This window comes from Procambarus clarkii, chromosome 38 (assembly GCF_040958095.1).
Source record: "Procambarus clarkii isolate CNS0578487 chromosome 38, FALCON_Pclarkii_2.0, whole genome shotgun sequence".
In the NCBI taxonomy this organism is placed as follows: Eukaryota; Metazoa; Arthropoda; class Malacostraca; order Decapoda; family Cambaridae; genus Procambarus; species Procambarus clarkii.
Window position 1 is genome coordinate 32030911 of NC_091187.1, and position 10051 is coordinate 32040961.

General features: G+C 45.3%; 1 protein-coding gene across 1 annotated transcript in view; it reads right to left on the minus strand.

Moving 5' to 3' along the window:
• LOC123748449 (uncharacterized) overlaps positions 1-10051 on the minus strand; it is a 579862-nt gene that overhangs the window by 123518 nt on the left and 446293 nt on the right. The gene's annotated exons all lie outside the window — the stretch shown is intronic.

Below are 10051 nucleotides of genomic sequence, written 5' to 3' on the forward strand. Positions count from 1 at the left end.
GTTATAAAGTTCCTCTAGTAGTGTTAACTTATTGAAGGTGAATTGTCAGTTCAAATATTATTATAATATAAGAGGGGAAGGACTCCTTCATCCATCATCTTTACTGATCCCCCAGATATGTCACCCCCCCCCATTTTTTTTTATTTTTTTTTTGTAAACACAAATACTACATAATAGAAAAGCATGAACATCATCATTCACATTTACAAGGCAAGAAACACATGAACAAAATTGAAGAGCAGTAAAACAAACACACAAACAAAAGTCGTACAATACACATAAAATGGAAACCTAAACATAGGTAACATTTAAACACAGTCTGAAAAGAGAAAGCACCAGAGCACTATAACCCAACATTACCAGGCAAGAAACACGAACAAAATTAACCGTATCTCACAGCACATCAAAACAGGTAAATTAAGCAACACAAATCAAGAACCACACACACAGTTAATTATCATTATATTTATCCGGAAATAGACGACGAGGGTACTTCTTCCTGTAGGCATCCCACCGAGCCAACACCTTCACAGACAAGGAAACGTAACGACGCGATCCCCGCGGTCTATACATGAAGTACTTCCGCCCTCTCCACGGGGGCGGAAGTCACGGGAAGAGGCCACACAGAGCTCGGCTGCACCGGCAGTGGAACCACGAGAGACTGGAGCACAGAAGCTGGCCCTACAGAAGGCAGCAGCACAACGGGCACAGTCGCAGGGGACAAAATCACAGAGGGCGATGACACAGACGCTGACACCACAAGGGGGTGGAGTAACAAAGGGCGGCTGAGAAGTGGGCAGCAGCGCAGCAGTTGGCAGCACTGAGGACAGACGCACGGAGGGCACAGACAAGGACGCTAGAGGCATAGGGGTCGCAAGAACAGAATCTTTCCTAAGAACCATCACCAAGTCCCCTCCATCTACCGCAACCGCGGCCGGCGCCACAACCGCCCAACCCGGGGGAACCAGCAACCAGGAATGCAGAGGCAGCTGGAGAAGACACAGGATCAGTTGACAATCCCACCACAGGACCCATCACTCCCGCAGCGCAGCCCACAGAAGCCGCAGGCACCCCAACATCATTGCCCACATCACCATCCAAAGAGAACGAACTCCCAGAGTCACAAAAATTCCTGACGTCGGCCCAGGTCTCACCACGAGGCGGAGAAAGACTCGAAGCTCGCCGCAATCACTTGGATACAGGTCGTCGGAACTATCACCCCCGCTAAGAGGCACCGCAGTAGAACCTCTGGTCGGCCGCACAACTCCACGCAGTGCACAATCACTCTACATCACAGCCTCAACAACCCGGGGAACAGGACCACAGACCATGGGAGACATCACCGCATGCACGTCAACATGGGCCGAAGACACATCTTCCGGAGACAGTGCACGGCCCCTAGTCATCCTCGATGACTAGGGGCACTAGACCACACACCACAGGAGACACAACTGGAGACTTGACTGGAGATAGGGGCAGGCGGGCATGGCTGAGGCAGGGGAGCCGGGGATGCACTAACTACCACCCCGACACTCACACCCCCAGCCACATGTAGGCTGGCATTTGAGAACGGCAACGGGGCACCAGACGACCGGGAAGCATCATTCATCACAGTAGCACCTGGTGACAGGTCCGGGACTGCCAACGGGGCAAAGTCCTCCTCCCTAAAATAGTTCAGAGGGCCAACCCGGCTTGCCCTACAACCCCCAGCCTGGTGGCCCGATAGCCCGCACTGGAAACAAGTCCGGGGCTGACCTACATAGAATATGTGTACCATGAAGCCCAGAAGCAGGAGAGACGAAAGGATGGAGTCCTTCAATTGCATCGCCACTGTGTGGGTCCCATTCGGGATACTCGTCCACCACCTGGAGGAGACAGCATTCATATGGACACTCAAGACCAGCCCATATCGGGTGAAGTGACGTTGGAGTCACTTCACCCACGGAGACAGGGAACTCGAAGGGAGCACCATAAACTCCCACATAGGTAGTTTCACTGCATCTGTTCAACACTTCCACCGAACCACCACCCTCAGGCATAGTAAACATCTTCCCATCATAGCGGTCCACAAAGTCACGATACACAGCCGTGGAACTGAATTTCACAACAGCTCGATGCCCAGATACAAGTTGAACGGCGGACACAGACGCCATATTCACCCGCAACATATCAATCATGACCGCTTCAACAGCCGGGTATGACGCTGGACCAGTGAATTCCAGGCCAATGGTAACCCTCAGCTTCACAGGGGGGAGGGGGGCTGCCATCCCTCCAGCCGACACGGCCCAAAGGGTCCACTCACAAATACAAACTACCACTGACCAGCAAAACAGGAGCTCACAGGCGACACGTCCTACCTCCACCAAGTGCTAGGCGAGCACCCCGACATTCCCCAAGTGATTTGTTATTGGTGCCTGGTCCCCAGATACGTCGCCCCCATGTGGTCCGATATTGTTGCCTTGTCCCCAGATACGTCACCCCTAAGTGGTCCGATATTATTGCCTTGTCCCCAGAAACGTCACCATACAAAGTGGTCGATATTGTTGCCTGGTCCACATATATGTCACCCCCAAATCGTTTTGTATTGTTGCTTGGTCCCAAGATAAGTCGGTTCCCCCGCCCCCCCCTAAGTGGTCCGATATTGTTGCCTGGTTCACAGATACGTCACGCACATTTTTTTATTAATTTATGGAAATACACAATATATACAAAGTAATCCCAGTGTCAAGTCACCAGTACAAACACAAGAATCTTGAGGTTATCTTGAAGTGATTTTCAGGGCTTAGCGTCCCTGCGGCCCAGTCCTCGACCCGGCCTCCTTTTTATTACACCCCCCTCCTCCAGGAAGCAACCCATAGCAGCTGTCTAACTCCCAGGTACCTATTTATGGGTAGGTAACAGGGGCAAAAGAAACTCTACCCAGTTTTATCTCCTTCCACCGGGGATCGAACTCGGAACCTCACGACTACGAATCCGAGCACTATCCACTCAGCTGTCAGGCTCCCCAACAGAGGAACAGTATAAAATCAAAATATCATAAAACACCAACATGATGCACAAACGAAAATACACAGAAGTACTAAAAAATAGAATGTAAATAAAACCAAACCAAACACAGGAGCTTCCAGGGTAGCAACATAGACCGGGAACGAGGTCAAGCACGCTTCACTGGTTTCTACTGATACTTATACTTCTCTGGAAACTGTTGCACAGGAAACCAAGAACAGTAAGAATCCCAAAGAGGTGACTCCTCCTTGGTTGGACGGATTGGGCACCACATAAATTCAGGAATGACGATCTAGGGAGGCGTCCGGACCTGATTCGACGACATGGGTCGAAGACACAGATAACACAGGCTGGAGAGGCAGAACCACGGAAGCGCAAGGCACTGAGGACGAAGATCTAGAGGACAGAGGACAGCTGTGCAGAGGGCAACTGCGCAGAGGCTGGCTGCACAGGGGGCAGACGCATGGAGTTGCATACACATTCTGTAGGACGGGGTGTCCTCCAGCACTTTCTGAGCACAGAGGGCAGACGCGCTGACCTCCCTGACCACGCCCGCCCTGAGGGCATGGTCAGAGAGGCCAGTGGCATGAAGGCTGCCAAAACAGAATCCTTCTTGAAAAAGATTTTAAGAAGAATCCACAACTGGGGCCACAACCCAGGGGGGGGACCAGCTATCGGGGATGCAGAGGCAGCCAGAGAAGACACAAGAACAGCTAGGCAATGAGTCCACTACAGGACCCGACACCGCCGCAGGACGGCCTACAGGAGTCACAGACACCCAAACAGCATCACCCACATTATCCGCATCAGAACTCAAGGAAGACAGCGAACTGCCAAAATCGCCCACATCAGCATATGAAGCACGAGCAGGGCAAGGGGACGCATTGTGAGCCACACGAGATCGTTTCGAAACTGGCCGCATATTATCAGAGTCCTCCAACGCCTTCACGACCTACACAGGCGAGCCAGGAGAACCATAGTGTGACAGCTCACAGGCACGCTCCGCAAAGCCATGCAAGACTTTCCCCGGAGCAACATGCGGAGGCACCGGACCATGCACCACCACACACGACGCAATGGGAACAGGCACGTCATCTGAAATACAAGGCAGCACCACTTTCCCCGTCCACCAAAGAAACCATATCCTCCAAAGAATCCGCCAGAGGAAAAAGGCCACGGGGAGGCGCAGGCTGGCACGTCACAGACGGGACCACACGATCCCTGGCCAGGACATCACCAACAACCTGGGAGCACACGGACGACAGTGACATCCGCCACATCACCACACACAGATGCCTGCACGTTCACCAGCAGGGGAAAGTCTTCTTCAGGGAACAAGATCACGGGAGCTGCACCATCTGCATGGCAACCTGTCGCCTGGTGCCCATCAAGACCACAATGGAAACACATTCTAGGCTGTTTAGCGTAAAAGATGCGACCGTTGAGGCCAAGAAGTATTATGGAGGAAGGAATCGGAGACTGAAGGCACATGGTTATAATACATGGCTCGTTCAAAACGCCTCACCATCTGCCAGACAGTACAACGTTCATCCGCACATTCACAACAGCCCCAAACTTGCCAAAAGAACGCTGTAACAGGCCCTCCGGGAACTCGAACGGTACTCCATGCACCACAACATAGGTCAACCCGTTCTCGCAAATTTAATAAGTCAATATTGACTTATTAAATATGTGCATTGGTGACATACTTAACATAATAGTTTCCCTTGAAAAGCTTTATGGAAAACACCGACCTTACCTAACCTACTTAGTATGTTAAAATAAGCATCTTATTGCTTCGTAATTACAATTATTACCTAACCTATACCTATAATAGGTTAAGTAACAATTGTAATTACGAAGCTATAAGATGCTTATTTTAACATACTAAGTAGGTTAGGTAAGGTCGGTGTTTTCTATGAAGCTTTTCAAGGGAAACTATTATTTTTAGTATGTCACCTATGCACGCAACTAATAAGTCAATATTGACTTATTAAATTTGCAAGAACGGGTTGCATAGGTAGAGGAACCACTGCGGTCCAACACTGTTACAGTTACACCGTCACCAGGCAAGGGGGGGGGGAACGTCCTCATATCATATGAGGCCTCCAGCTCCTAGAATACCACAGAAGATCCGAGCTTAACAAGTACCAGGCCACTGAAGAGTAGCTTCACGCCACACATGTTCGCCACAGCAACATGCAGATCAAGTATCACCACCTCCACCGACAGGTAGGACGCCAATCCAGAAAACTCGAAGCATAGAGTTTCAGTATGGCAGACAGGAGGCAAGGGCAGCCCCATGCCGCCGGCTAGCACGTCTAGAAGGCCCGTGACAGGACCGGTCACACAAAGCACCGGGTCAACACTGGAGGAGTGATGATCACACATCCACACCCTCTGCCGACCATCCAGCCAATCACCGCCCGCCCCCCAAGTGGTTCAGTAAAGTTGCCTGGTCCCCAGATGCGTCACCTCTACAGTGGTCTGGTATTGTGGCCTGGTCACCAGATACGTCACCCCCACATCCCAAATGATCTGGTATTGATATCTTCGTTATCCTCAAAGACACCTCAAGCACTGTTTATGAAGGAGAGATATAAGTCTGTGTAATTCAAGTAAGTAGGTTTGATTAGCATTTTAAAAGCACTACACTTACATTCTGTGGTTGATTGTTCATTAAATCACTGAACTATGTGTTTACCAGATCTCTTGTAATGGGGTCCCAGACCTTATGGTTATCCTTCGCTTTAGAGTTTGTTTTTTCTTTTTATTTCGGAAACAAATACAACAAAACAGAAAAATATCAACAGCATCATTCACATGAACAAAGCAAGAAACACACTGACAATCTGTAGAAGAGGGTGTTGGAAATTTCCAACACTGACACAACATTGTTGTATTATTATTAATTATTACTAAATCTACTAATCATTGTAGTAATTAAACTTAACCAAACGTAGAGTTCACATGTACTAATAATTACATCTGTACAATAAGGCTAGAATTCTTACGTCACCAGACGCCAGTATTGCGTCAGATTCCATTATAATAAACACAACTATATCCAGTGTGTCTGAGAATTGAGTTTGATTCTCTATAAAACAACGGTGTTCTGTGTGATAATTATTTACAGATAAACTGATCCCCAACTAATGCCAAATAGAGCGTTTATAGTTATAACTGTTATCTGGTAATAAATTTACCGTCACGCGTGAATGCCCTGGAGAGACTTTAATTCCTCTCCATTGCTTGTTTACCATCGTAAAACGGGCGAATAATATTATTTAACTCCTCTGAATAATAAACCCGTCCTTATCCGAACATTTCAATCACAACTGCGAGAGATGATATTATTCGTAGTTAATAATTTGTGTAGCAAATGCGGGACGCGGAGCGGGGAGAGAGAGACGCCATTACACAAGCCTCCAGGGTGGACGCCACCAAGAGCGCAAGACGAAAGTCGCCACTGTGAGGTGTGAAGAACCTTTGCAGACAACAACTTAGCTGGTGTCAGTGTCACTTTATACGTCGTGTTGAATTGTCAAGAGATTTAATTTGACATTCAGCCAGGAACCTGTTAATTTTGTTCTGTGTAGTACAACGTGACCGGCCAGAGAAGCGCGTCAACATCTAGGCTAGGCTCAACACCACGTGTTCGTTACAACGACGCCTGAACCTAGGACGCGAACTTCGGCAAGCCTTAACTTACACAGTGCCCTATTAGCTAAGTACCTTTATTCCCATTTGATGCATCATTTTGGAGGGGGTTATAGCTGGGTAGCTTGTCGTCACGCAGAGCGATTATAAAAAAACACAGGTTATTATCTGTCTCTATTCTCTAATTTAATTTTCTTGAACATAGATAGTCTAGCAGCTTAATATGTTGCTACTGAATATAATTTGATTTGCAGCGTGTGTGAAGAATTCCCCGAGCTGTCATTTCCAGTGTTAATCATCTCCCAGTGTTCCATGATGAGTTCAGGAGATTCCGAGGATGAGTCATAATCGATGTCTTGGAAAACGTCTTCAAGCTAAGACCCTTTCCGTATTCCTTAAATTACATAATCTGTAGTATTATTCATGCGGAGCACTGTTTTTTGGATTGACATGTGTTTATTATAATTATTAATTTCTCATGTTCATAATCTATGTTCTTATTGGTGACAAATACAATGATTCTATAATTGGTCATAGGATTAGATTATTGCATAATGAACTGGTGCACGAACCACACTAGTTCCTGGACATATATGATGTTCGAGTAATAACCCCCCAATGTAGGTGTTTGAGGCTTTGATTCAGTTAAATTATACAGCCCATTAATTATATAAGTGATCATATTCTTTAGTATTTTATCCATAGTTACTGGTTCATCTAGGGATTTTCAATTGATCATATTTTCATAGTTTCCCTCTTTACTATAAAAGCGGGTGGTCCTTCGTAATAGAATTTCTTTACATTAATAATTAAATAAATAGAGTCAAGCCCCAAATGTCCCACATTATGGTCCTTATCGAACCGGATAAACATAAATTATAATTATAAATACTAATTATTAATAACTAATCCTTGTGTGATGTAATCTAGACTAACCATTTAATTAATTGTGTCTGCCAACAGCGTAACACATAAGTTAGTCTTAGTCACACCAATTCATTGCTACTTTCACCTCATGTATAAGGTAGCACTAGTGGGACACAGTCAATTACCCACAACACTTAGACCTATACCTAATACCGAAGTAAGAATCTTTAGGTCACCAGGAGCAACAGCTCATAACTTTTATAACAATTCCACACTAACACCTACGTTAGAGTGGCCTCACCATCTAACCATTATATACTTAGGTGGTAATGACATCCATCCTACTCGTCATCCAGCTGAGGTGATCAAGCACCTTAAAGCCATAATTTCTTCTTTCAAGCTCATCAGTATTTCGGTAGTATTCACATTAGTGGAACCTCGCCAACCAAGTCAAGATAATCGTTGGGGAGTAACCCCAGAATACTACCAGAGAGCTGCTAAGTACATAAATTTCAGGCTGAAAAAACGAGTGAGATTGGATGCCACTTATATCCAATTTACAGCCAGACCTAATAGACAAAACCTGACCAGAGATGGTGTACACTTGTCAGGTAAGTCTAGGTTGCATGTGGTTGACAAGTTGATCAACACCATCAACTATCACAAACGGCTGTGGCTGGCAAGCCAAACTTAACTATACATAATTGTTTGCACTTGTGTGTGTAAGTACACCCTTATAAAAACAAAAAACCCAAAAATACAGCACAATTATATTCACCTTACTGCACCACAATAATCTTTACCAATCTTATTAGGTAGAATTTAGGCTGAGATTGTGCTGAATTTGGTACAAGCCCAGACTAAATAAATTTATAGTTCTTAGGTAGGAATTATCACGACTAGATTTAAGCTAGTCAGTAGTGTATGTATTATACTATTTGTGCTGACCCTAAACAGGGTGGGATTAAACTTTGAGATTACTCTGATTGGAGTGTCTCCATAATATTTCTCTTGTACTCATTATTTTGTATGTATCTATTTTGTGTATTGCTGGATGATCCCCATTACCTCTGATGGTGATATAGAAGAGCTAACCGGACAAGAACTAATGGTGAAGTTCAGACAATGCACAAAATATCTAGCTACTTGTTGTTAGGTAGGTACATTTAACCTCAAGTGAGGTAGAGTATAAATTAGCCACATTAAATTAGGCTACATTTAATGTTACTTGTCCACTAATGAACAAGTACCCAAGCTTCATTAGTAATACATATACTAATCCCATGAAGTTTGGATCCAAGCCCAACATGGCTACTCCTGAGCAATTAAGGAGAACCTATATTGGCCTTAAAGGTCATTTGACCAGATTAATTAACAAGGCTGAGGGCTTATCTAAAGATACTCCCATTGACTCTTATCACTTAGAGACATAAGTAAGAGTAGCTGATCTGAAATTTGATCTAGTTAAGTTTACAAGTCAGTCTTATCTTACTCTACTGAATACCACAGAAACTGATCCTGATGAAGTAAGTCAAATTGTAGACGGTATCTCCCAGTATGAAGATGAGACTCAAGATAAACTTTACATGCAATCTAAACTAGCAAAACAATCTGGATCCAATACCAGTAACACAGGGTCTCAATTCAGTAACCAACTACCAGAGGTTCGTTTACCTACTTTAGACTTACCTACATTTTCAGGATTAGATACAGAAAATTGGGACAACTTTTGGACTTCATTTGAAGTTCATATACATAAGAAACCGTCTCTTGACAAGGTTTCTAAATTCTCATACCTGCTTAGTCTTCTCAAAGGAGAGGCTAAAAAGGTCAGACATAACCTAACTCTCGATGAGAGTTATTATGAGGAAGCTGTAAAACTTTTGAAGTTGAACTATTTCAACAAAGAGTTAAGTATAGCTACCCTCTATTACCAATTGCTAGATCTGAATGCACCAAATAGTAGACCAGAGTCACTTCAAAGCTTCAGACTAGAAGTAGAGTCTCTAGTAAAGGCCTTAGGTACTAAAGTTAATATACCTGCTTCAGAATGGTCAATCAAGTTACTTTACAAGTTACAAGAGAGAGAGTGAGAGAGAGTGAGAGAGAGAGAGAGAGAGAGAGAGAGAGAGAGAGAGAGAGTGAGAGAGAGAGAGAGAGAGAGAGAGAGAGTGAGTGAGACAGAGAGAGAGAGAGAGAGAGAGAGAGTGAGTGAGTGAGACAGAGAGAGAGAGAGAGAGAGAGAGTGAGTGAGACAGAGAGAGAGAGAGAGAGAGAGAGAGTGAGTGAGTGAGACAGAGAGAGAGAGAGAGAGAGAGAGTGAGTGAGACAGAGAGAGAGAGAGAGAGAGAGAGAGTGAGTGAGTGAGACAGAGAGAGAGAGAGAGAGAGAGAGTGAGTGAGACAGAGAGAGAGAGAGTGAGTGAGAGAGAGAGAGAAAGAGAGAGTGAGTGAGAGAGAGAGAAAGAGAGAGTGAGTGAGAGAGAGAGAGAAAGAGAGAGTGAGTGAGAGAGAGAGAG